We start from the raw sequence: 27,539 nt of genomic DNA on the forward strand, positions 1-27,539 counted from the left end.
CAACTGCCCTATTCAGGACACAAAGTAAATTCTTCCACAGTGTGGGAGAAAAAACTGAATTAGTCACAGGCTTGTATCCAGAATTGTGGGTACAGGCCAACTTTGTAGGTCAACTGCTAACCAGGTTAGCCACTTGTCCCAACTGACAAAAAAAGAAAAAGGCAGAAAAGAGAAGGAGGAAAGGAGGTTGTCCATCATAAACATCTATCATGGCCATACTGGGGAGAAACTAAGGGCCAGCATCCTTAGCCCTGACTTTGGTTTGACAAGCGCTTCCAGATAACATGGGGACAAAGCAAGCGGCAAGAAGCATACATTGACAAGCAGTTTGGGTGAGACTGTGGTCAAGTTGATCACTATCTCATGATCAACCATGCGCAGCCTTGTCAGTAAACTCACTGCTGCCATTTTGGTGTGGAGTGGGGCATGGGGTAGTTTTGACTGTTGGAATAGAGCTTTATTGGTCAGACCTGTAGGCAATGGAAACCAAGGTGACCACAAGAATGACTCAAAGAATACGCCATAAAAGTAGGATGGGTTTGGGGCAGCCTCCTTCAAGCTTATGGCAAAGGCTGGAGACTTGTAGGAGCCATTCTGGTGATTTGGAAAAGGATGTGGTTAAAGCTGGTGACTAACAATCTACTGATTATGATGCCCCTACAAATCTTGAAAATATCGTTGTTACTGTTACATTGGCTTCCTCAGTTGTGGAGTTTTGAAAGAAATGACCCCCACAGGGAGTGGCACTATTAGGAGGTGTGGCTTTGTTGGAATAGGTATGGCCTTGTTGGAGGATGTGTATCATTGTGAGGAGAAGGGCTTTGAGGTCTCTTATGCTCAAGCTACACCTTGTGACACAGTTCACTTCCTGTTGCCTATAGATCAAGATGTAGAAGTTGACCTAGCGCCATGTCTGCCTGCATCCTGCCATATCCTGCCAAGATGATAATGGACTACACCTCTGAAACTGTGTGTCACCCCAATTAAATGTTTTCCTCTATAAGAGCTGCTGTAGGGATGGAGAGTTTACTCAGTGACTAAGAGCACTGATTGGTCTTCCAGAGGTCCTGAGTTCAATTCCCAACAACCACATGGTGACTCAGAACCATCCATAATGGCGTCTGATGCCCTCTTCTGTTATGCAGACCTACAGAAGACAGAGCATTCATATATGTACATAAATAATTTTAAAAAAAAGAGTTGCTGTGGTCATGCCGTCTCTTCACAGCAGTAGAAACCCTAGGACATTGGCCTTGGAAGGAGAAGTATTATCAGTTTTAGATGAATACTCGTTAAACAACCAACATGCAAAGTTGGTCAAGAATGTGACCGAAAATTTGGGGCAGCAAAAGAAACAGACATAAAATGAAGGCAAAGCCCAGGCTAGAGAGACTGGGCAAAAGCAGCCTTTAAGCTCCTGTAAGACTCCTTCAACCTGTAGAGCTGATACTTACCCGCGCTTTAGTTTACTCTCTGGAGTGACGTAGCAGGGCAGGTGCCGCTCAACGGAGCTATCAAATGCAAAATAAAAAATGTCAGAACCATCTCTGATTTAGAGACAGGTGGGAAGTAAGAGTAAAGTGGTCACATTGCACTTTTAAATGAACTCATGACCTCAGTCCTTCCTTGTGCTCCTGTGTATGACAGAGAGAGAATGTTTCCTTTTACCCTTGTGGGTCCGTCCTGGGGCCAAGCCTTAAAATAACATGAACAGGAGAAAACATTTTAACCTAGATGCATATATATCAGAGTTCCACCAAAATATGAGACTCAAGGAGGTGGCCAGATGATTGTCAGCTACCAACCTGTGTTACAGAGAGGATAATGGGTCTGGGGCTTTTGCAGGGTGGTGGAGGAGAAGTGCAGAGGATCGGGGAAAAAACTGTAGAATAAATAAAATTTCCCAGTCCTGCAGATAAGAGCTCCTGCCAAAAGATGACTCCAAAGTAGCTTTCTTCCTGGCATGGACATCTTTACTAGTGGAAATTTCTTTCAGAAATGTAACTTTCCTTTACCAAAGGAGAAAGTAGACACTATATTTAAAGCATTTGAGGTCAAGAACTTGAGGTTCTCAACTTCCTTTTAACCCCAAATAATCAATATGCCAAAGCAGCATATTTTGAGGTTAGCATCTGAACCCCTTTATATACATATACATACACATATGCATATGCATTTTCATTTGAATATTGTATCCTGGAAAAGTACAAAGATCACGTGAAACTATACAGCATTTAAAGAAGACACATGTTTTTAAAGGAAGAAAAATTGATTTGTTAAAATTTTCCAGGTGAGGTTTGCTTCACCTGACTTTTTATTTATTAAAAATGGGGTTTGCATTTCAACTATTAAATCTTTGGGGATTAAGACAGATTTCAATGAAAGAGAAGCTTATGCAAATATGCCACCTTTAGGTTGGAAATGGGGACAATTTTCTGTTCTGCGCAGATATCAATGTCCTGTTGAGAGGACGATTTCACAAAATGCCGAAGCCAGCGTTCAGCATAAAAACCCAGCCAGCGCAGAGTGGAGGGAGAACCAGGAAGGCTGCATGGGAGGCTTTGTTTCCTGGGAGGCTGCATCTTTGAACTTAATAGCTTAAGGGTGAGGATGCAATCTACACCTCATGTAAATGGGTTTCACTGTCCCCTCCCCAGACGGGCAATACAGTTGAGCACTAACACAGGTTATTAAGAATTTAACTGCCCAGATGTCAGGCCTTTTCCCTTCTTTCCGAATCTATTTACTGCCATTGTCCAACGGTGATTACCTCCTGTCTCCGTCTCTGAGGTGATCACGGTCACTGGAACAACCTTTCATTCGGTACCCGTGGGGTCTAGCTGGCACAAGTCCACGTTCCCTTGGCTCGCTTTGAAGCATGGGTGCTGTAGCCCTTTCAAAATGTGTTACTCTTGAACATTTTAAAATAGAGACAATTGTTTAAATTAACTGTAAATTTTATGGCGTATAGGCTCATTTTATACTGATCTACGTTTACATGTAAGATTAAGTACAACCACTGTCCGGCTCCCCAGAATGCATTGCTTTATTTTCTGAACCTTTCGTTTTGTGATACTGCTCCCTTCCCCCACCTCATGTTAGTCAGCGGCCGTTTTTTAGGAGGGAAACACCCCCACAGTAATGGCTAGAGAAGACTTTTAAGCTTGTATCAGTATGCTGGATCATGGGTAACCCAGATAATACGAGAAAATTACTCAAACAGCATCCTTTTAACAGATCCTAATAGAGGGAATTTCAAGGCTTGGTCTGCTGCTCCTTGCCCCCTCCTTCTCAGCTACCCACAATACCCCTCCCCTTCATAAATAAACTACTATCATCTTTACAAAGCCCAATCCTACTCTATAAGAGCACGACTCCCATGGGACCTTCTGGGACACGTAATTTACCTACCCTGGTCACTTGCTGCTGTGTGGCAACACCCACGCTTTGAAGCTAAACTGCTGATGTTATTTCTCTCCCATGGTCCGTGTCACACTTCACTGAATTGCAATCAGCCGAGCAGCCAGGTCTACAGTTCATGGACTCTCAGTGCCTGGCCCATGCTGTATGTATGATCAGGTTCCAGGAATTATTGCTGATTTTATTCAAAAAGCACGGTGACAAGTCCAAGGATAGCCGACCTGGACCATTTTCTGACCATTTCCAACACGGAAAACTTACGCTGCCTTTAGTGAGCTGGATTCTAAACTGCAAAACTGGGAATGTCTGCTCGGATTTTCAGTGGTATCCCAGGCAGTCCCCTTCAATTCAAAGGACAAAGCTCATCTATCCCTGGACTTTTCTCAAGATGGTCATGGTCTGGAGTTATAGTAGTTAGGATTTAACTGGCAGCCTTTACTTTCTGGGCAGTGGTTTTGCTAGAAAGAGACAAACTTTGTTTAAAAAAAAAAAACAAAACACTGAAAATCAGAACTGAGGTGGTATGCTGTGATAATAGCTCCTTGCCCCTGGAGTACAGCAGAGTATCTACTAAGCCACCTCATAACAAAGGGTATTGACACTTACTCCCTCCCGGGGGAAAAATGCTACTTCCACTTTTAACTTTCAAAACAAAAGAGTATAGAATTATACTTGGTAAGAGATAATAATGATACTGAAAATTGTATTATAATCTTATATGATAGGTTAGCTTTCTGTTGCTCTAACACATACCTGAAATGACAAACTTTATAAAAAGCTTATTTTGACTTGCAGGCTAAGGTTTTCCAGTCCATGATTGGATAACTCCATTGCTTTGGGCTATCACATACAAATATATACACATATATAAACATCAACTCTTTAAAAAAATCAATTACGGGCCTGCAGATATGGCTCAGGGGTTAGGAGCACTTGTTGTTCTTGTAGAGGACCCTGGTTCAAATCCCATCATCCAGAAGGCAGCTCACAAGTGTCTGTAACTCCAGTTCCAGGGATCTGATGCCCTCTTCTGACCTTCATGGGCACCAAGCATGCATGTGGTACACAAACATACATGTAGGCAAGCAATCAAACACATAAAGTGAAATAGATAAATCTTTTAAAATTTTAACAAAAAAGAAAGGAAGGAAGGAGGGAGGGAATGGAGGAAAGACTCACTTCAGTTCAGAGTCATAGGAAGTGAGCATACATGACCCCACCAAACAAACAAGGTAATTTTTATAGCAAGGAACTACAAAGAAACAGAGGATTGTGAATTGCTAGGCAAAAAATGCAAAAATGGGGGCTGGAGAGATGGCTCAATGGTTAAGAGCACTGGCTGCTCTTCCGGAGGACCCAGGTTCAATTCCCAGCACCCACATGACAGCTCACAACTGCCCGTAGCTTTACACCAATGCACATAAAATAAGGTTAAAATAAATTATTAAAAAAAATTTTAAAAATGCAAAAATAATTATTTCAACAGAGAGACAGAAAGCATAAGGAAAGAATACAATAGAAATTCTAGAGAAAACAGACATACTGATGAAATGAAGAACACAGTAGAGTAGCCATACCAGCCTTCATCAAGAAAAGGGCCTGCGCTCAGAGCAAGTCACTACAACTAGTCAGAGAACAGGACAGAGGGATAATCACTGGCCATGCTTCTACCTACATATTGGGTGTTGGTGTGGGAAGCCCTTCTGCCAATGTGTTGCTTTTATAGGTTAATTAATAAATCTGTTTCAGCCAGAAGCTTCTAGGCAGGAAAACTAAACTGAATACTGGGAGAAAAAAGGTGGAGTCAGTGAGAAGCCATGTAGCCACCGCTGGGGACAGATGCCTCGGCTGGAACCCACTGAAACATTTCCGGTAGGCCACAATCTCGTGGTGATGCACAGGTTAATGGAGATGGGTTAGTTTAGGACATAAGAATTAGCCAGAAATACTCTTAAGCTATTGGTTAAACAGTATTACAAATAATACAGTTTCTGAGTGATTATTTTGTGGTCTGGGCAGCGGGGAATGAACAAGCGGTCTCCGACTACAGGGTGTATGGAGTTTTTCCCCCAAAGCCTACAATCCTCTCTTTTTTTCACCTCTTCACCCTACCATTCATCTCCTTTGTCTTGTCTCCCTAGAGGGCTTTATTTCTAGGATTATGGCATATGTACATATTTAGTTTTATGTATCTCAGTAAAATATAGAAGCCACAAATGAGAGAAAAAATATATATATTTGTTTTTCTGTGATGATTTAAAACCATTCAATATGATGATCTGTAGCATACATTTTTCTGCTAATGGCATGACATCATGCCTTTTTTTTTAAGGATGAAAATTCCACTATGCAAATGTTCTGCATTTTCCTTATCCATTTCTCTATAGTTGGATACTTAGTAGTTCCATAGTTCAATAACATAAGAAGTGCTGTAATAAGCATTAATATCTCTGTGAAAAATTGGCTTGAAGTTACTTGGATAAGTACCCAAAAGCGGTACAGTGGGCCATGGGTCATGTAGAAGATGGACGGTCAGTTTTTTTTTGTTTTGTTTTGTTTTGATTTTCGAGACAAGGTTTCTCTGTAGCTTTTTTTGGTTCCTGTCCTGGAACTAGCTCTTCTAGACCAGGCTGGCCTCGAACTCACAGAGATCCGCCTGCCTCTGCCTCCTGAGTGCTGGGATTAAAAGGCGTGCGCCACCACCACCCGGCTAGGACGGTCAGTTTTTGCTTGCTTGGTTTGATTTTGAAATTTCCACACTTAGCTACATAGCAGTTAGACTAATGATTTCTATCCCACCAGCAATGTATAAGGGGGCCCCTTCTCTCCACATCTGCTCCTGCTTCTTTCTTAGTGACTGGGGCAAGACCGAATCTCAGTCAGTGCAGCTTTACTTTGTATTTTTAGAATGGCCAGCAAAGTTGAACATCTGTCTGTTCATTTCCTAAGTTCATATTTTGATTGAGTATTTTGAGTTCTTGTTTGTTTGTTTGGTTGTTTTTTTTTTCTTTTTAGTTCGTTGTATAGTCTAGATACTAATGTTTTGCCAAACCGTAAGCTGGCATTTTAACTTACAGATCAATTACAAAGAAGCACTAAACACTCTTTATTTAACATTCTACATAGACCACAGTTAGTGCCTTTCAGTGGTAAAAAGGCAGCATCCTTTGACTTAGGGAATTCTAATTAAAATGACATCTAACAGCGGCTTCCTGTTGTTTAGCTATTGCCCAACACAAACTGAAACACAGGTGACTCTTCTCATTTCTGAGATGGTGATAGAATTCTCCCAGTGTTTAAACATATTCATATGCCAGGTATATCAATTTAATTATTAAAAACATTCATTAGGTTTGAGGTGACACGCCCATCTTTGTGGAAAGTAGAACTTCACTAAGTAAGTCCAATCCCATCTTGAGAAAGGGAGAGCAGGGTAGTATTTATGCATCTGGAATTGTTATTTTAAATAAGATCATGCGCACTTTACTACGAGTCGGGTTTTTTTTTTTTTATCAAGACTGCGCAACAAATACAGTGTTTGCCATTCATGATCTGAATTTTGGTGTATGAATTAAATTATGGTAGACATGAAAAGTCATGAGACATTAGTTTTGTAATAAGTAAGGCAGTGGAATTACTCATTAAGATGAGCTATGAGGTTTGCCCTTTCTCCCTTCTTCTGAAGTCCAGCAACGATCATCTTTATATTAGGAGTGCACTTTTGAAATTCTCCGAATACTCCACCACGTATCCTTTCCCCAGGTGGTGCCTTTGCTATTGTTGGCATCTGAGCAAGAGAATCCAGAGGCCTGACCTGTCTTTCTCCCAAACAGACTATGAGTTTTGGTCCACTCTTACGCTAGCCCTCCAGCTCCACAGTGTGGCACTGGCCATACTTTTGAACAAAAGTCTTCTTGCCTTTCTCAACATCACCCATTTTTAATTTGCTCCTGTGTGGCAGCACCACAATTGCTACAACACAATGATGGATGTCCCGTTCTCTCATTCAGAATTTTAGGCGTAGAATCACACCTGAAAATAAGGATAACTGGACTTCTCCCTTCCCTACTGTATCCCTTGGTCTTCTCTGTTGTCTTGCTTCTCCAATTGAGACTTTAAGCCTATACTGAAGAGGAATGGACACCCCTGTCTTATTGTTTATTTTAATGGAAATGCTTATTTATTTAGCATAATGTTGGCTATAAGTTTGTCATGTATAGCTTTTATAATATTGGGATATGCTCCCTTTATTACCAGTTTCTTTAAGACTTTTATCATGTATGGATGTTGGATTTTGTCAAATGCTTTCTTTCATTTACTAAGAGGACATGTGATTTCTGTCCTTGAGTCCATTTTGTAAAGTGTTATATTTATTTTTTTCTGTAGGTTTTTAACGATGTATATTCTTGGAATTAAGCCAATCTGTTCATGGTAAATGCTCTTTTTAAAAATATCCTGAATTTGGTGTACAAGTATTTTATTGAAAAAATTTGCATCTATTTTCATTAAGAATCTTAGCATATATTTCAGTGAGTTGATAAACATTTTGTTTTATGGCTACTACCACAATCATGATATACTTTCTTTAATTACTCTAGCCAGCTACTAACATAATTTATGTCCCTATAACTTGTCCTTTCAGGAATTTTGTGTGAATAGCATTAAAAATGTTGCTTTCCCAATCTGGCTCCTTTTGTCAGTGAAATATTCTAGCGATTTGTCCATTGCATTGCATTGTAAATATTTTATTTCTTTCTAATTGTTGAATTCTTTCTTAAACTTCCAGAAATAAACCTAAGGCCATAGAAATGGAACATTTTGATAAACAGCAGCAGGAAGGACCATTCCTGTAGCACAAATAATAATAACCCAGAGACAGATATTGGGGTTCAACCTAAAGAACAAAAAGGCAAAAGCAGTTAAGCCACTAGAGAGCTCTTCCCTCTTTGAAATCTTCAGACTGAAAGAGAATGAGTTCCTGTCTCATCCTACCTTATATTCCTCTCTAGTGCTGGGATTAAAGGCGTGCACAACTGCCTGGCCTCTACAGCTAGTGGCTGTTGGGACTATAAGCATGTGCAACCACTACCTGGCCTGTATGGGTGATGAGTGTGGTTGCTTTGCACTTACCTTCAGACTCTATTTATTAAAATACAAATAATACATCACTACATTCCCCTTTTATGTCTAAAATAAAAAAGAAAGGTTATAATTAATACAAGAAAAACTATATACAATAAGTACAATAACTATATACATTATATACAGACAGTAAATACATGAACGTCTAGTCCATTTGAATATGACAAATTCAGAGAAAATATTCAGTATCTGTCCTATCTTGGTGAATCCAAAGTCTTGTACCTAATTTGCTTTCTATCATAATTTCCTTTCTGTTTCTGGTAAACAAGGAAAACTCCTATAACTGTCTATTCTTCAACTCCCTCAGAGACCCAAGAAGGAAATAATATTAACTGACTACACAGGAAGCGCAAGCAAGCAACTTCCAAAAACTGTGAGAAATGACAGAAACAGCTGGTTACCTGGACAGTCACCCAAAGTTCCTCTGCAATGGTGGGGCATCCATCAGTCTACAGGCTAGAATATCTGACAAATTTTTCTATGAAGCAAGGTTTTGGAAGGGTTGCCCCGCTTTGTCTGGGCGAGGATGGAAGGCCCTTTGTTTGCGTACTGCTTATCCCATTAGGACAGGATACTGTCAGCAGTAAAGGCAAGGGCATTTTAATGCCCAGTGGCTTACTTTTGCCACAAAGAAAGTAAACTTCATGTGGAGTTTCTTTGATGTCCATCATCTTTTCTGAAGTAAATTGGTGCTGTCAGGAGCAGACATGTCTCATTGTCATTAAAAGAGCCTATGTTATTAAAACATCTTAAATGCCATATTCTGTAGATCTCTGAAGTGTTTGAAGATGACCTGTCTATCAAAAATATATCTTTGTCTGACCTTAAAAACATACCTAACATACCAAAAGCTTAATTATGCTAGGTAATTACTAACCTGCACTTCCTTATTATCCTAAATGGTTGGTAATAATAATTTTCAAGGACTAGAAATTTGTACTGCATTGTTAAATGAGTGTATAGGTACAATACCTTGAACAAAATTAGAAACAAGTATACAGTATATCCTAGCAAATTTAATTTCAAATTCATATCAATATACAAAATTTGTATACAATATACAAAAGTCCAATCCAATGTAAAATAAATAAAACTAGTAGTTGCTCTTTAAGAGTAGGTTCAATAATTTACCTTTTCATCTTATTATATCTCTAATCTCCCTTTTTTTCTTTCAGAGTAGATTCAATAATCTACCCTTTTGTCCTATCATATCTCTATCTACCTGTTTTTTTCAAAATAAGAACTGTGTATTTAATTTCCTTTGTTTGGTTTTTTTTCCTGATCATTACCAATAATGACTTGTAACCAATCCCCCTAAACAATGAGAAATATCTATAACCTACTGAATGACCAAAAACTACTAAACACACCTCTTGGGAATATGTGTGTTATAGTCTTAAATTTACTTCCTGCTGTCTGGGGGTGACAGTGTCTTTACAGGATTCTGGAAAGAAAAGTTTGGGTTAATTTTCAAGTCCAGCAAGAGGTAGCTATATCATTTGTTGTCCAGTTTCTGTGTAATGGGAAAGTGCAGGACTTCTCTCAAGTCCTGGCTAGAGCAGCCTGTTAGGCTGGCTCATTTTAGCAAGCTAACTCAAAATTGTACTGAGCAGTTTGTAGTCCAGGCCAATATTTAGCTGGCGTTTTTCTGCTTAATGGTATTATAACAGTCCTGCAGGAATCATTGTTGTGAGGCCCCATTCTCCTTTTGGAGACTTCAAATGTTGCTTTAGGCATGCAGAAAACTAATAGAGACTCAAACCCAAAATAATGTACGGGAAGGTATATGAAACCTTTTTCTAGAATTAGTTACTATCCTATATGACCATTAACATCATGACAAAAACCTTAAGAAAAACTATTAAAGATACAATATAAAACCAAAGAATTATGAGATTAGTAGAAATTAAATAGTCCTTAAGTATTTGTTTTTCTTCTGTCCCATATCAGGTGGCTCCTTCTCTGACATGAGATAGAGATTTTGGATTTTACTTTTAAAAACATGCTTGGGTATAGAGGAGACAGCCACACTCCAATTCCAAAGCCAGCTTTGATCTTTGATTATACTGAGACTACAAAGAGACCATTTGCATTATATGTCTGTAGAGAATAGCAGAAACAAACATTATGGAAGATTTATGAAATTTTATCTCATTGGAAATGTGATATACAATTGGCCAATTTACTCTTTTTTTTTTCAGGCATTTTTCTGGATAACTTGTTCTTTTTCCTCAGATGTCTCATTTGTTCAGTGATCTTCAGATTCCTTAGCTGGATACTTCATTTTCCTGAAAGGACAGAAACGAAACCCTTCCCTAACCCTAATTTTGGGGAGATTCTTTTTTGGCAAAATGTATCTGATCAAATGAAAAGCATTTGTTAGTTTTATAGGTTAGTTTAGATTAAAACAGCCATGTTGTTCAATGAACTATCATCTCTTTTAATTAAGAGGTATCTCTTGTTAAAACCAAATCTTTATCAATTTTGGTGGTATCCATAATTTTTCTTCTCCTGTGGAAACAAAAGCAAAACCCCTTCCCCAATGTAACACATGTCCTTGATTCCATTCTGAGGTCAGTACATGTTTGATTTAATTCTGTAGTTTTTTTTCTAGTATTCAATGGCTTTCCACAGATGTTGTTCCTTTCTCATAAGCATTAGAAAATTCAAAGTTAATAAAGCATTATGTAATCTATTTCTGGGAGTATCTATCATCCTTTTTTATTTAACCTATCCTTTGGTGTTCAATTTGATCTTTCTATAACTGCCTGGTATTTAGGATTGTGTAGTATACCTATAATATGCTTTATATTATATGTGGAGGCTGAAGAATGCAGGCCCATTCCCATCTTGTCTGAAGGTCAGAGAGTTTGGGGACTAACAGGCTTAATGGCACCTTCTAACCTAGGAGGTGATTGCCTGGCCCTTTTGAAATCAATATAGCTTGGTGCCATTCTGATGGCAGGTGGTCAGGATAGGCAAATGTAATTCTGCTCCTTCCATTGTGACTTTGAAGTCACCTGGGGAAGGGCTGTCTTTAGTGTACAGGACTCAGTGTATGTGACTTGGGGCATCTCATCACCTCGGCTACAGAATGCTGATGATTGGATCTCTCAGAGTTGACTGTGAGAGTTAACCTTTTGTACACCATGTTAATGAAGTCTTTTGTTACCTTCTCCCCCAGTTTACATTGGATATAAATGCTGTGGAAAAATAATGATTTCAGGGACTGAGTGAGTCATGAAATAACCTCCAGATACTGTTTTATGTTTTCTGTCTTATTATTTTGATGCATCATCATATAATTTTTCTATGCCCATGCCCCTACCCTGGTAAGAGGTAATTTTGACAAGGCTGGTCCTCAACAATTATAATAAGCAAAAAACTGTTTCATTTTCTTAGAGACATATGCTGGAGCATTGTCTGTCTTAATATATACAGGTATATGCATGATGACCATAACTTATAGCAAATGTGTGATTACCAAATCAACCTTTTCCCAACTCAAAGCAGTTTCCCAAAAACCTGAATAGGTATCAAATGGTGTGGTGTACATATTTAGTTTTCCAAATTCTACAAAATAGAACACATTCATGTGCCAGATTTCATGCTTTTGAGTTACTTTAAGTTACTTCCTGCAGGCAGTAGTGTTTGGTTGCATGTAGCTGCTGAAGGAGACAGATGCCAGAAACTTACTTGTAGGCTACAGCCTCGTGGTGATACATAGATTAATAGAAATGGATTGACTTAAGATGTAAGAGTTAGTTAGAAATATGCCTAAGTTATGGCCAAACAGTATGGTAATTAATATAGTTTCTGTGTGATTATTCGGGTCTGGGCAGCTGGAAAATGAACAAGCAGCCTCAGTTTACAAATGGTCCCCACTGTCGGGCATGAATCCACGTAAGACCTTTAAAAATTTTAAGGACAAAAAGAGGGTGCCAAGTGTAGTTTCTTGGTAGCCATATTTCTTTTTTCAGATAGGCTCTGTTTGCTGACTGCAAGCAGAGGTGCAGCTTCTTTATGAGATGGCTTCCTGGTTCATACTGGCACCAACAGCTCTGGCTCTTTCCCGAGGTCCAGCTACAGAGCATTTAAATGAGGTTTGTGGGTAGACTGCTACAAGTTGCTTAATGGCAACACACAGTGGGGAGAGAGAGGGAGGGGCTCTGAAAAATGCACAGGGGTTCAGAAAAAGCCCAGGTGGTTGGGGGCTGCCTGGATGCAGAACCAGCCAGTCTAGGGTCAGTAAGTCCTGACCTCAGGACTGAGCCCAGGTGCTTCTGGAGTTTGGGTGACAGCTGGAGACTGTTTCAGAGAGGTTACTACAGGAAAATCCCAAACTCACTCAGAGGCTTGGGGGAAAAAGAAAAGAAAACCTAGCCAGGTAAGGCTGCAGCCCACAGGCAGCTCTGGTGGGAGCCCCACATGGAGCTCTGCCTGTGCCAGTGGTTCAAAAGCCACAGGCAAGCAGCTTTTTAATGAATTTATGCCCCAAATATTGGCTGCCAGTTAAAGCATGAATACTCAAAACCCAGAGACAGATATTGAGGTTCAACCTAAAGATCAGCAAAGAAAAGCAGCTCTTATCTCTTTGAAGTCTTCAGAATGAAGGAGCGTGAGTTCCTGTCTCATCCCACCTTACATTCCTTCCTTGAGTTAGGATACTGTCGGTTGTAATTAAAGAATATTGGAATATTGTTTTATTAGGCAAAGATTTGTTATATTTGTTTATGCTGCAGAATATTACTTTAACGTGTAAAGGTGTGTAAATATGTTACATTTATTTATACTGCATATGTTCAATGATGTAAGGATGTATGCTTCATATGTAAAGATGTGTTGCGTCTGTTTCACCTTGCCTGCCGAAGGCACCTGATTGGTCAAATAAAAAAGCCGAATAGCCAATTGCTAGGCAGAAAAGGGATAGGTGAGGCTGGCAGGCAGAGAGAATAAATAGGAGGAGGAATCTAGGCTTGAAGAAAAAAAGAGAAAAAGAGAGAAAAGGGGAGAGAATGAGGAAGGCGCCAGGGGCTAGAAGTCAGGTAACGGCCAGTCACCAAACGTAAGAAGGGGGGAAAGTACAATATACAGAAGGAAATAATAAAAAGCCCTGAGGCAAAAGATAGATAAACAGTCTAATTTAAGTTAAAAGGGCTATCCAGAAATGAGCCTAAACTAGGCCCAGCATTCACAACAAATAACAAGTCTCCGTGTCATGATTTGGGAGCTGATTCGTGGCCCACAGAGAAAGCCTGGTGCAAGTACGTTTCTTCTCTCAGCAGTGAGATCATAAGACTCGATGTGCTGTCAACTAAGAATCCCAGGTAATCTTCACATAGATGCATGATTGGTATTGTGAGAGCCCAGCTGATGTTTGGAATTCAAGTGCAGTGATTATCCTACACTTAATAAAACATGAAGTTCATTATTTTGAGGTATTTGCTTCAGTATACTAATGATACTGTGTAATTATGACCATTATCTAATTCATGAACATTTTAATCACCTCCAAAAAAGGAATCCTTTGCCTCTTCATCAGTTTGCCTCTCCTTTTCTCCATCTTTTGGCAGTTACTAATTTTCTCTATCTTTGATTTTGCTTATTCTGGATTTTGCATTAATTAATTAATTAATATTAATTATTATTCAGTATGTGGCCTATTTGTAATTTCTTTCGCTTAACACATATTTTCAAGGTTCACACATGCTGTAACACATGACAATATTTCTCCATCTTTTATGGATAAATAATGTTCTGATAGATGCATATTCCATTTTCTGTGTTTTGAGTAGTTTAAGTCTTTCCCATATTTTATGTATTGTGCATAGTGTGATCCTGAGGATCTACTCTTTGTTATAAAGCCTATGCTTTCAACTATATCAGGCACACACACACACATAGGATAGAATGTTGGCTCATGAAACAACTGTCTAATTTTCTGAGGGACTGCTAAAAATTTTCCATGAACCCTTTGCATGTCTTGTGTTGTTCACTGGGTACTATTCACCTGATCAGCCAGCCCAGTGAGTTCACATACAAGAAGCTGGGGGGGGGGGGGTTCTAACTCTTCCCCAAGAAGTGTGAGGTATGGCTAAGCTGATCCACAGCTATGGAGTTTGAAGCAAAAGGTAAAAACAGAAATGGGGGTCAGGGAGAAACAGAAGAGACAGACAAAGCAATAGAAGTCCCAAGCCAAGTCTGAGACTAATGGGCTCTGCCTGGGGTCAAAAAGAGAGCCAAAGGAAACAAGAAAGGAAAACCAGGAGACGTGATCCAGAGAGATTACCTTAGATACTGGAGTGGATAGCCAAGACTCTACTAGAGGCTGTGGCGTCTTCTCTGAATGTGACATGATACAATGCAGCAACTGTTTGGTATGTTATCTTCCAGATCTTTGTTGATATGGGGGTGGAGTTTCCACCATCTGCCCAGGGCCACAGTCCTCAGTCTTCTGCTTGAGTCACTTTCCCAGAAAGGCTGGTCCAAACCCAAATCCTGGACTCCACACGCTGAGTTTATGATTCGGGAGGTCTACACTGGTGCCCTTGCATAAGGGGGCTTCTGTCACCCTTAAGCCTTGCCCATCTATCTCAGTGAATTTAATATTGAAGTGTGTTACCGCCTATATGTTTATCTTAACAACCAGCAGATGATCCTCGTACTTTCAGGGAAGAGAACAGGTTACGGGAGAAGATAAGATCTCAGAGACGGATGTTCTGAGTGAAGGTAGGAGGAAGGTGAATGAAATAAAAACCATCTGAATTCACGCTTTCATTTCTTAGCAAGTCTGAGGACTTCTGGAAGCCTTTCCTGCAACCATCATTTCTCTTAACAACTGGCCAGCTACCGTGACGCTGGAGAGTGGAGAGAAGAGAGCCGTAGCTCACGTGCATTAAGGCCCGGTGCAGCGAGGCTGGCGAAGCTCAGGAAAGATAAACAATTGCTGCACTGTTGTGAAGTGAAGCAACATCCGAGCTCTGCAATGAGCTCTCCGGTCGTGTTGCAACATGAGCTGAAAGACAAGTACGGAGACCTGGCGGTAGCTCGGTGATGTGCGCATGCAGGACTTTAGGATCCGCCTCCCTTTCACATCTAGAGACAAGCATGCAACCATCATCAGGCGCAAGCCACACTTGTGGGGGCGACAGGACAGCTATATGGACCCTGTCTCACTTTCTGGCTTTCTGGAGCAAAGCCGCCCTGTTGTTCTGGACTGCTCGCCCTCCTGACTGTTGACAGAGACAAACGTAGTTCTTACTTTTAAATCTCTTAATTACACTAACTGAGTCTGTCCTTAACAAGTGTGGGTATGTTCAAAATAGAATCGGAAATATTTGAGGATAGAAGACATGAAATCATGAAAACAGAGGTAGTGCGTGGTAAGGGATAAGCAGGGGATGGAAAATCACCCTCGATGAGGTGTCAGCGAAGGGTTCTCTTGCAGTTTGCCAAAAAAACAGTCTTCCCACATGCACGCATATGTATCTCTGTATGTGCCTCTCTCTGTGTCTGTGTGTGTGTCTGTGTATCTGAGTGTGTCTCTCTCTCTGTGTCTCTGTGTGTCTGCATATGTCTGTGTATGTCTGTGTGTGCTTGGGTGTATGTATCTGTGTGTCTTTCTGTGTGTGTGTCTGTGTGTTTCTCTGTGTGTCTGTGTGTTTGTCTGTGTGTGCCTGTATGTGTGTCTGTATGTGTGTCTCTCTATGTGTCTGTGTGTGCCTGTGTGTTTGTCTGTGTGTGCCTGTGTGTTTGTCTGTGTGTGCCTGTGTGTTTGTCTGTGTGTGCCTGTGTGCGTGTCTCTGTGTGTCTCTCTCTGTGTGTCTGTGTGCCTATGCGTGTCTGTGTATGTCTGTGTGTGCCTGTATGTGTGTCTCTCTATGTGTCTGTGTGTGCCTGTGTGTTTGTCTGTGTGTGCCTGTGTGTTTGTCTGTGTGTGCCTGTGTGTGTGTCTCTGTGTGTCTCTCTCTGTGTGTCTGTGTGCCTATGCGTGTCTGTGTATGTCTGTGTGTGCCTGTGTGTGTCTGTGTATATCTCTCTGTGTGCCTGTGTGTGTCTCTGTGTGTCTGTGTATGTCTGTGTGTCTCTGTGTGTCTGTGTCTCTGTGTGTCTATGTATGTCTCTCTGTATGTTTCTGTGAGTCTGTGTATGTCTGTGTGTGCCTGTGTGTGTCTTGTATGTCTCTGTGTGTCTGTTTATTTCTGTGTGTGCCTGTGTGTGTCTCTCTGTGTGTCTGTGTCTCTGTGTGTATTTCTGTGTATGCCTGTGTGTGTGTCTGTGTGTCTCTGTGTGTGTATGTGTGTGTGTGTACATAGGCTTATTTTAGGAAATTGGCTCATGCAGTGTGGAGTCTGGCAAGTTGGAGTGAAAAGAGGAGGAAGGGAAAGAAGGCTGGAAACTCAGGCAGGAGCTAATGCTGCGGGCCTGTAGCAAAATTTCACCAGCAACTTCAGTTTTTGCTCTGAATTTGATGAGGTCTCCTGGCATTATCAAGAGTAAATTTAAAGTCTTAATATGTGAACCACAACTACAAAATACCTACAGCAACATCTGGGTTAGTGTTTGATTAAAATGTCCAGTACCACAGCCTAGTTTAGTTGATTTATAGAACTGTCAATCACAGCTTCTCATAGGATGTGGCATTTAATTTAGATTGAACAATGGATAAGATTGCAGTAAGCATGAGGCTTCTATCAGGCTGATTTTCACACGCTTATTATTAGGCCATGTGTTCTTGAAGCTATACCTTTCCTCATAGATATGAACTGCCTAATATAGGCTGTGGTTCCATATGGAAGAAAAGATATAATTTAAACCTTCAGTATGGTTCAGTCAGTGGAATAAATGCTGCAATTGAGAAGCTATTTGTTCAGACTCTGAGATACTGAATGGTACCCTACCAGCCCCACGTGGACACTAGGGTGTTCAGACTCTGAGATACTGAATGGTGCCCTACCAGCCCCACGTGGACACTAGGGTGTCCAGACTCTGAAATACTGAATGGTGCCCTACCAGCCCTACATGGACACTAGCGTGGTTTTCATAGCTACTTCTGTCACTCTCTGGAAAGCACAGAGTATTGATGCAGTAGAAGAGTCCTCTGCCTGTCTGTCTCTGTCTCTCTCACCCATCAGCCCCCTCCCCCCTGCCTCTGTCTTGTATGTGCACACAACTCTTCCAAAACACTCAGTCACTTGAAAGGCACAGTCTCTGGATGTAGATGAATCACAAGGCTTAAGCATTTACAATGCGTGTGAAGTGCATGTACAAGAGGCAGTGGCAGCCTCTTTGAAGTGAATCTAAGTCCGGCAAAGGTAGGGATGCTCCCATCTCACAAGTCCAGCAAAGGTAGGGATGCTCTCATCTGACAGAGAAGGAGGAGTTAATCCGCTCGAAAGCGGTGCTGCCCCAGCATCTCCGTGTCTTCGGCAACTACGCGGAAAGACCTACCAGATGGCTCTCCTGTCTGCCTCAGAGTCCACCATCTGCCGAATCTATCAGCACTGGAGACATGTTTCCTTCCTGTAAGTCTGGTAATTTAAAAAATATATTTTAGACTTTCTGAGGAAAAAAGTTTTGATCTTAGAGAGATGACAGGAACCTGAGGAAAGGATTTGGAATGCGGTTGTCTCTGAAGACAGTCTCTGCTGTGTTTACTACAAGTTCAGCTGTTATTAGTACCTAGCTAAAAATTACAGGTCTACTGCATTGTGGGATATACTAGTCCCATTTTTTTTCTAAGCTAAAATGTGGAATATATGATGATCTGGTCTCTGAAGGAAAATTTGTTTGTAAGGGCTGCAGAGGTGGCTCAGAAGATGAAGCACATGCTGAAGAGCCTGGAAACCTGAGGTGGATCCCCCATGGTGGAAGGAGAGACCCAACGACCTTGAGTTCTTTTCTGACTACCATACATGTGCCATGATATATGTGTGCACACACCAAATACAGACGCAAGACATGACTACCACACATGTGCCATGATGTATGTGTGCACACACTAAATAAGACACAAGCCATGACTACCACACACATGTGCCATGATGTATGTGTGCACACACCATATACAGATGCAAGGCATGACTAACACACCCATGTGCCATGATGTATGTGTGCACACACCATATACAGACGCAAGACATGACTACCACACATGTGCCATGATGTATGTGTGCACACACCATATACAGATGCAAGGCATGACTACCACACACATGTGCCATGATGTATGTGTGCACACACCATATACAGACGCAAGGCATGACTACCACACACATGTGCCATGATGTATGTGTGCACACACCATATACAGATGCAAGACATGACTACCACACACATGTGTCATGATGTATGTGTGCACATACTAAATACAAATCCAATACATATTTTCAAAGAAGTAATACTTAATTGTAAGTTTGTGGCCCTTAAGTCATTACAGTCTGCCACATCCATTTTTTAGATATTGAAAAAAACAGGCAATGTGGTACATTAAAGTCCAGCAGAAAAGTCTAACACAGGATAGACCCTACATACAGTTGCTCTTGCTTTCTTCCAATTTTCTGGAATTGATTGGAAAAGAAAGCCCAGAGAAGCCTAGTGGTCTCCTGGTGAAGCTGGGGACCATAGTGATAAACAAGATGGAGTTTAGGCAGAGAAAGATCCAGAGTCTGCCCAGATGCGAGGTTGGCTGACAACCAACTTGAGGCTAAATGATGAGCAGTGGAAAACAATTGTGTAGACATGGTAAGCTGAACAGTGCCCGAAGCTCACACAGGGCTAACACTCCTCAGGTCTCCATCACCTGGAACTGACAATCCTTGCTACCTGTATGAGGAATTCAGCAGATCCCAGGCAGGTCAGACCTTAGCGGCAGAGTTAAACTAGACTTACTCCAGATATGCCTTTAAAAAAAAACTAGAAGAACACCTAGAAAGGATTAAGATAATCGACAAGTAAATTATTGACATAAAACAAAACAATTTAAAAAAATAATATAACATTTGGCCCTTGGTAGTATGAAATTTAAGTCCAATATCCAAAACATAAATTATAATCTACAGGCAAAAAAAAAAACACACAAAAATGTGTCCCATAGTACAGAAATATAAACTGGTAGAAACAGACCCTGAAATCACAGACAATGGGATCAGATAAAAAGCTTAAAAGAATTTCAGAAACAATCTAAATATGCAGAGGAAAATGCATGAAGGCAATGGGGTGGTTGGTTGGTTTTTACTCTCTGTTCTTTGACTCTTTGGGAGCTCCCAAAGAAATCATGTGGGAGCTTATTCTTTCTTTTTAAAAGCCCAGTCTGCGCTTGGCTTGTTTCTAGGGAACTTTTCTTAACTTAAATTGTCCTATCTACCTTTTGCCTCTGGGCTTTTACCTTTTCCTGTTTCTGTTTGTCTTTTCCTTCCTTCTTATTCTGTGTCTGGCTTTGTGGCTCAGTAGTTGGCCCTTTTTTTTTTCTCGTTCCTTGATCTTTTTTCTCCAGATTTCTCCTCGTATTTATTCTCTCTGCCTGTCAGCCCCACCTGTCCTTTCTCCTGCCTTGCTATTGGCCGTTCAGCTCTTTATTATAGCAATCAGGAGTATTAGTCAGGCAAAGAATCACAGCTTCATAGAGTTAAACAAATGCAGCATAAAAGAATGTTGCACATCTTTGCATCATAAAAAATGTTCCACAGTATATAAATATATAAACAAATGTAATGCATCTTTAACTAATATTCAGCAACAATGAGGAGACATTAAGATCTTGTAAGGAATTCTAAAATAAAAATTTCACAGCATAAAGTAAATACAAGTTTAGATGTTATAAAGAAAAGAATCAGTGAACCTGAAAAAGGAAATAAACACTATCCAAAATAAGGTATTGTCTTTGAGAGAATAAGAATTCATGGAATATAGACAGACCCATGATATCAGTCTTTGCAACTGGAATAGTTATAATTCTTTCTTTCCACTTTAAGAAAATTAATAGGCTGGGCAGTGGTGGCGCACACCTTTAATCCCAGCACTTAGGAGACAAAGGCAGGTGGATCTCTGTGAGTTTGAGGCCAACCTGATCTATAAATCAAGTTCCAAAACAGCCAGAACTGTTACATAGAGAAACCCTGTCTTAAAAAACAAAACAATAACAATAAAGACTATGGCTCTAGCTGGGCAGAGAAGTCGCTGCGGAGGGCATTTATCAGTCTTCTGTCACATAGAATTCATTATTGCAAGCATGCATAAATAAACTGCGTGTGTGTGTATGTGTGTGTGTGTGTAGCATGCTTGTGAGGGAGATTTATAAATTGGAATAAAGTGGATAGATCCACTGATAGTGGGTGGCACCATTTCGAGGGCTGAGCTCTGAACCGAATAAAGAGAGCTTACTGAGCACCATGCAAGCTTCTTTGTTGTCTGTCTGTCTGTCTATCTGTCATCTATCCCTCTCTATATCTCTATCATTTATGTGGTTTTTCTAGACAAGGTTTCTCTGTGTAGCCCTGACTTCTGGAATTCTCTCTGTAGACCAGGTTAGCCTCAAACTCAGAGATCCACCTGCTTCTTCCTCCCGAGCTCTGGCATTAGAGGCAGGCACCACCACGGCTACCCAGCTGCTGCCTGTTTATTAAGTACGGATGCAAAGTGTCCAGCTGTCTCAGCCTCCTGTCTCCATGACTTTCCTAACTGAGGCGCTGTAACCTGGAATTGTGAGCTGAAAAGTCGCTTTTGTTGGAGTATTTTATCACAGCCAAGAGAAAACAAACAGAAATCGAGAAACAAGTCGTGCTGTAACAAACCCGAGCACGTGACTTCCACGTCTCCAGATTGTTTTGTAGGAAGAATGCGGAAGAGAATCTTGGGCTAGGAAAGCCACTGAATACTATAAACAAAGATTAATGACCCACCTAAGTGGAGCCTAGAAGAGAATGATGCAGAGAAAGATGCAGGCAGTGGGGGCCTAGCTCATGAGGTTGCTGGGGACAGCAGGGATGTGATCAGAAACTGTGTCAGGGGCTGTTTCGATAGTCTGGTCAGAATCTGGCTTCGTTCTGCCTGCATCTTGGGAACCTGAGTGAGCTGAATGTAAAGATAATGAATGGATCTGTTTATTTGAAAAGTATGTGGGCAAGCTTTAGGATTTGTCAGAGACAGCCCAGACAACAAAGCAGCTGTAACTACTACAGAGATTGTGTCATTTTAAGCTTGGTGTTCTGCTGAAGACGATAGAAAAGTGTCCCATCATGGTGAGCGCACAGAAGCTAGCACAGCTGCCATCCGAAACGGCAGAGTACATCTTGAGCTGGCAACAGAATTGGCAAAGCTATCCATGTAGTACTGGTTTTGAGGGCATGGAAGGGGCAATACTGAGGGACAGAGCAGATGAGGCCAGTGTGTGGCAGGGTGGGAATCCCTGAGCGGAGGTCCTGAGAGGCCACTGTGGACAACTGTGATGGTGAGGCCCTAGTGGCAACGGTGATAATATTGGTGATGCCAGGACCGTGGGACATGTGCCAAGTGGAACAGAAAGCACAGAACCGAGACAGCCCAGGAGAGAATCTGTGCGTGCCAAGGGCAGCAGAGCTGGGGAGGGGGGCAGTTAAGCTTTGGGGAGTCCAGCTGATTACAAGTCCCAGCTGGAGGCATTCGGAATTGCTTTGGTGTGATGAAGCCTTGTCATGCCTTGCTCTGTTTTAGGATGGGAGTGTTCACTCTATGCTGTGTATGTTAAAAATTCACAGTTAACCTTAATACTTATTCAACCTGCTTTCTTGTAGAACCCAAGACCACCAGCCTAGGAGTGTCCCCACCCACAGTGGGCTGGGCCCTCCCCTTCAATCACTAATTAAGAAAATGCCTTACAGACTTTTCTGCTTACAGCCCATTCTGGAGCCATTTTCTCAACTGGGGCTCCCTCCCCTCAGATGACTGTAGCTTGTGTCAAGCTGACACAACACCAACTAGCACAATTGACCCCATGTCTCCCGACACACAAACATTACTGCTAAGCCACAGTCTTTCCTTCAAGATCACACATTAATATAAACAACACAATACAAAAATTTTCAAACATAAGTCCCACAGTCTTACAAATTCAAAGACTTTAAATGTTGTCTCTTTAAAACTATTCAGTCTCTTTTAAAAAGCCAAAGTCTCTGCAGAACTCCAAAATCTCTCTTTTTTAAGTTTGATATCTATTAATTGGGTTATGTAGTGTTTTTTGTCTTTGTTTTGTTTTTGTTTTTGTTGTTTTCTAAAGAAGAGGAAAGGGCATAAAAGTAGAAAGGAAAGAAGGAAGGAAGGAAGGAAGGAAGGAAGGAGAAAGTATTGGGAAAGGCACATGGGAGGAGGGAACAGAGGGTGGAGGGTGGACAGGATCAAGTACATTGTACACATGTATAAAGTTGTCAAGAATAAAGAGTCTTAAAAATAAATATTTAAAAAAATTTAAATATATTTTTTAAATCTCATCTGTGGGCTCCTGTCAAATCAAAAATAAATACTTTCCTGCTTCAAGAGGGAAGACCCAGAGCGCAGTTACAATATGAACAAAAAAAAAACCAAAATTTCAGCAGTGAAAATAACTCAATGTCTAATACCTTGGATTCACTCAACATCTGGGCTCCTCCAAGGGGCTTGGGTCACTTCCCCAGCTCTGCCCTCTGCAGCACACACAGCTCGTCTTCTAGGCTCTGGCTGGCTCTACTCCACTGCTGCTGCTGTTCTAGGTACTGGCATTGTAACAGGAGGTTTCTCTCTTGCCCGCCACTTCCCGAATAAGCATTCTAAGGCTTAATATTAATTACAAACTGTTTGGCCTATTAGCTCTGACTTATTATTAACTAGCTCTTACAACTTAAATCAATCCACTTCCATTATTCTATACTTTACCACGAGGCTCATGGCTTGTTACCTCACATCTTGCTTCTCCAGCTGCTGCTGGCGTCTCCCTGACTCGGCCCTTTTTCCCCCTGTATCTCTGTTTGAATTTCCCACCCGGCTCTATTCTGCCTGACAACTAGCCAAATCAGTTTCTTTATTAACCAATGATAATAAAACATATTCACAGCATACAGAGAGGCATCCCACATAAGACATCTCCAAAATGCTGGGGTCTTCTGCTCCAACTGGGCTGAACTTTCACTAATAGCCTCTCCTGGGCTCTCTTCATGATCCCTTTAATCCCGGGATTAAATCTTGAAAGCTGCTAGTGAGGCTGAAATTCACCAATGGCCTTCCTGGCCCCGGTTGTTTCCAACCTTCAGCTGCTCCCATGACTCTTTCATACCTTCAAAGCCAGTACCACTGTGGTGAATGCTACACTTCCAAGATTGACTGCCAAGGCTGGCCGCCTCGACAACACAGCGTGCATGTGCACGAGGAAACACCTCCCAGAAATATTTCACCTCAAAGGTGTTGGTTTCTTCTTAATCACCACTAATTTCTCAGTGCCATCTGACCAGCATAAATTGTACCCATGAAGCCAAGATCTCACATCAGTGATGCCAGTCTCTTGTTAATATGGCTGACTCCTCAGTTCCAGCTGACCAGGACCACAGACTCTTGCTTCAAAATGGCAAATGTTCAACGGCCCTGATAGTCTTTAAGTAACTCTCTAATTTCCCTCTGGAACATGACGAGCCAGGCCTCCCCATCTGCATTTCTCTCAACATTCTTTTCTTCCATGCTCCCACAGAACATCTCACCAAGCTTTGAACATCCAATGGCTTTTCTCACCCAAAGTTCCAATGTCCTTCTGCAATCCTCCCCAAAGAGCATACTCATGTCTGCCTCAGCAATGCATCACAGTGCTGTAACAACTTCTGTCTAGTTAGGGTTACTTTGCTGTGATGACCAAAAACAAGTTGGGATAAAAGAGTTTATTTGGCTTACACTTCCATATCATTGTCCGTCATCAAAGGAAGTCAGGATACATCAAACAAGGCAGGAACCTGGAGGCAGGAACTGATGCAGAGGCCATGGAGGGGTGCTGCTTGCTGGCTGGCTCCTCATGGTTTGCTCAGCCTGCTTTCTTAAAGAACTCTGGACCACTAGCCCATGGGTAGCACAATTCACAATAGGCTTGGCCTGCCTACATCAGTCACTAACTAAGAAAATGCCCTATAGACTTGCCTATAGCTCAATCTTATAAAACCATTTCCTCAACTGAGGCTACCTCCTCTCCAATGAATCTAGCCTGTGGCAAGTTGACATAAAACTAGCCAGCATGGTGAGGGAGGCCTAAATCTAGAGTTAAGTTATGAAACAAAATTATAATCTTTCATTTCATCTTTTTGTTCCATAGCTTTTTGTGTTATCTGTAGTTTTAGTGTACATTTGTGTATGGGTTATCTACTGTATAACAAATCCCTTGAAAACTTAGTGGTTTAAAACAAGATATATCTTTATATCTCAAGATTTCTCTTTTTTTGTTTTTATTTTGTTTTGATTTTGTTTTGGGGTTGAGGGCAAAATAGTTTCAACTTAGGTAACCAAGGATAGCCTTGAACTCCTGATATTCTGGAGTTCTGGGTCCACAGACCTACACATCCACATCTAGCTATTTCAGGGTTTCTATGAGACTATTCCTGCTTCAGGATAAGGTAGTAATCAAAGTGTTATCTGGGAAGGTTTCATCTAAAAACAACTAATATTTACTTCTGAGTTCACTCTAGTGATTGCTGGAAGGACCTGCTCCCTGCAGACTATTGAAGCCCAACATCCATTCCTTTAGAGCTGCTGGCTTCTTTCTACACAGCCTTTCCAAAGAGACAGAGCCAATAGCAATAAGTAAGTGCAAGCACTATCAATATGGATGTCTTCCGGAGTGAACACTGTGTCTGTCCACCTCACCTCAGTGATCTAAGACTGACCATGGATGTCTTCTGGAGTGAACACTGTGTCTGTCCACCTCACCTCAGTGATCTAAGACTGACCATGGATGTCTTCTGGAGTGAACACTGTGTCTGTCCACCTCACCTCAGTGATCTGAGGCTGACCATGGATGTCTTCTTCCATAGGGAACACTCTATGTCTGTCCACCTCACCTCCCATTAGACTCTAAACTCTTTGAAGGCTAGAACCACACTAATCTGTTCATGACTATTTTTCCAGCATCGATTACATTACACAACAAAAAGTGAGACTTCAATGTGCTTGTCAAAATAATAAGAGAATGGGGATATTTATTGTTTGTATACTACAGTTTAAACAGGACAAAGAACATTTTTGTTATCACTCATCTTTAATATATACAAAGAAACACAACTCTTATTTCTGTTTCAACTTTTTTTTGTTTGTTTGCTGGAGACAAGGTCTCACTTGCCCTGGTTGGCATGGAACTGGCTTTGTGGACAGGCTGCCTCTGTTTCATAAGTTCTATGATTAAAGTACACAGTACTGCCAGGTGGTAGCAGTACACACCTTTAATCCCAGAACTCGGGAGGCAGAGGCAGGTGGATCTCTGTGAGTTCAAGACCAGCCTGGTCTAAGTGAGTTCCAGGACAGACTCCAAAGCTACACAAAGAAACCCTGCCTCAAAAATAAAAAAGTATATACCACCATACCCAACTTCTGTTACAACTTTCTATTGCTAACCTGAGCACATATTCAAATGCAAAATACTATGAAGATAAATGTGCAATAATGGTGGATACTGAAGTTACCTACCAGACATAAATATTGAAGAAAAAGGCAGTATTTTCAACAGTGTTAGGAAAACTTGACATCTATACATAGAAAAATGCACTGGATCCTTGTCTCCCACTCTGTACAAAAATCAACTCCAAGTAGATCACAGATCTATGCACAATTTGAAACTGTGAAAGGAAAATATAAGGAGTAGATTTCAGTGTCTATCATAGGTAAAGATTGCTTGAGTAGAACTGTGGTTACTCAGGAAGCAAGATTAATAATAGACAAATGACATCTCGTTACATTACCAAGCCACTGTTCAAAAACAGTTCAGTGATGATGCACCTCACGAGCAGGAGGAAATCCATGTCAGTGACACATCTGATAGCGGATTAGTGTCTAGAATATACAAAGAAAAAATATACAACCCTTGCAACCTGCCTGAGGGACATGTGTACCTCACCTGCATTCCTCCTAGCACCCCCTCTTCAGATCAACACATCTCTCAACCCTTAGCTGAAAAGTTCGTATTTGTAGTGTACAGTGATTAACACAGAGACCTACAACTGGTCAAGGTGTAGAAAATTAGAGGCTGCAGAATTCTCAGGCCTAAGCGGAATGTATATGCAGCACCCCGTCTTCCTAGCTTCAGGGTTCATTGTGGAAGAGGAGACAGAAAGAGTATAAGAAACAGCAATGGTAGGTGTCTCCAAGAAAACAGTGTCCTCTGGACACAGCAGGGCAGCTGCTAATATGAATTTACAGCAGTTATGGCAGCGTGCACAATACAGTTTCTCTGAGAGGCATTACCTGGTCAGTCAACCACTCTCCAGAGGAAGACCACACATCCAAGAACATTTGGGAATCGCAAATTGGTCTTGATGTGTTTTGAGTGGATAGGGGAAGTGGGAGTGGATCTGAAAAGAATTGGGGGAGGGTAAAAGAATATGATCAAAACATGTCATTGTAGGAAACTTTCAATGAACTATTAAATCATAAAAAGTTAAATATCAAGAAAATAAAAACCCCAATCAAAAAATGGCCTATACAACTGAATATAGCATTCTCAGAAGGAGAAATACAACTGATTAACAAACATTTAAGGTGCTCAATATCCTTGACCATTAGGGAAATGGAGACTAAAACTACTTTGAAATTCCATTTTACCCATGTCAGAAGGAAAGGGGGTAGGTGGAAGGAAGCCCTTATTCATTTTTAGTGAGTGTGTTAATTGTGAAGCCATTATGGAAATAAATCTTGAAGTGCCTCAAAAAACACTAAAAATAATACTACCTATGAGCCAGTTATACCGTTCCTGGGCATATACCCAAAGGAGTCATTGGTCATATAGA

At 41.1% G+C, this 27,539-nt stretch overlaps 1 long non-coding RNA gene across 1 annotated transcript; it reads right to left on the minus strand.

Moving 5' to 3' along the window:
• Window positions 1-1,482: 1,482 nt before the first annotated feature.
• LOC121459288 lies at window positions 1,483-26,288 on the minus strand. Its single transcript, XR_005975952.1, has 3 exons — window positions 26,224-26,288; window positions 8,551-8,607; window positions 1,483-1,511 (listed from the first exon to the last, which is right to left on the minus strand). It is a non-coding gene; the product is annotated as an uncharacterized LOC121459288 (long non-coding RNA).
• Window positions 26,289-27,539: the final 1,251 nt, after the last annotated feature.

This window comes from Microtus oregoni, unplaced genomic scaffold (genome assembly GCF_018167655.1).
Source record: "Microtus oregoni isolate MIOR12 unplaced genomic scaffold, Mior012 000019F_ref0000042, whole genome shotgun sequence".
Lineage (NCBI taxonomy): Eukaryota > Metazoa > Chordata > Mammalia > Rodentia > Cricetidae > Microtus > Microtus oregoni.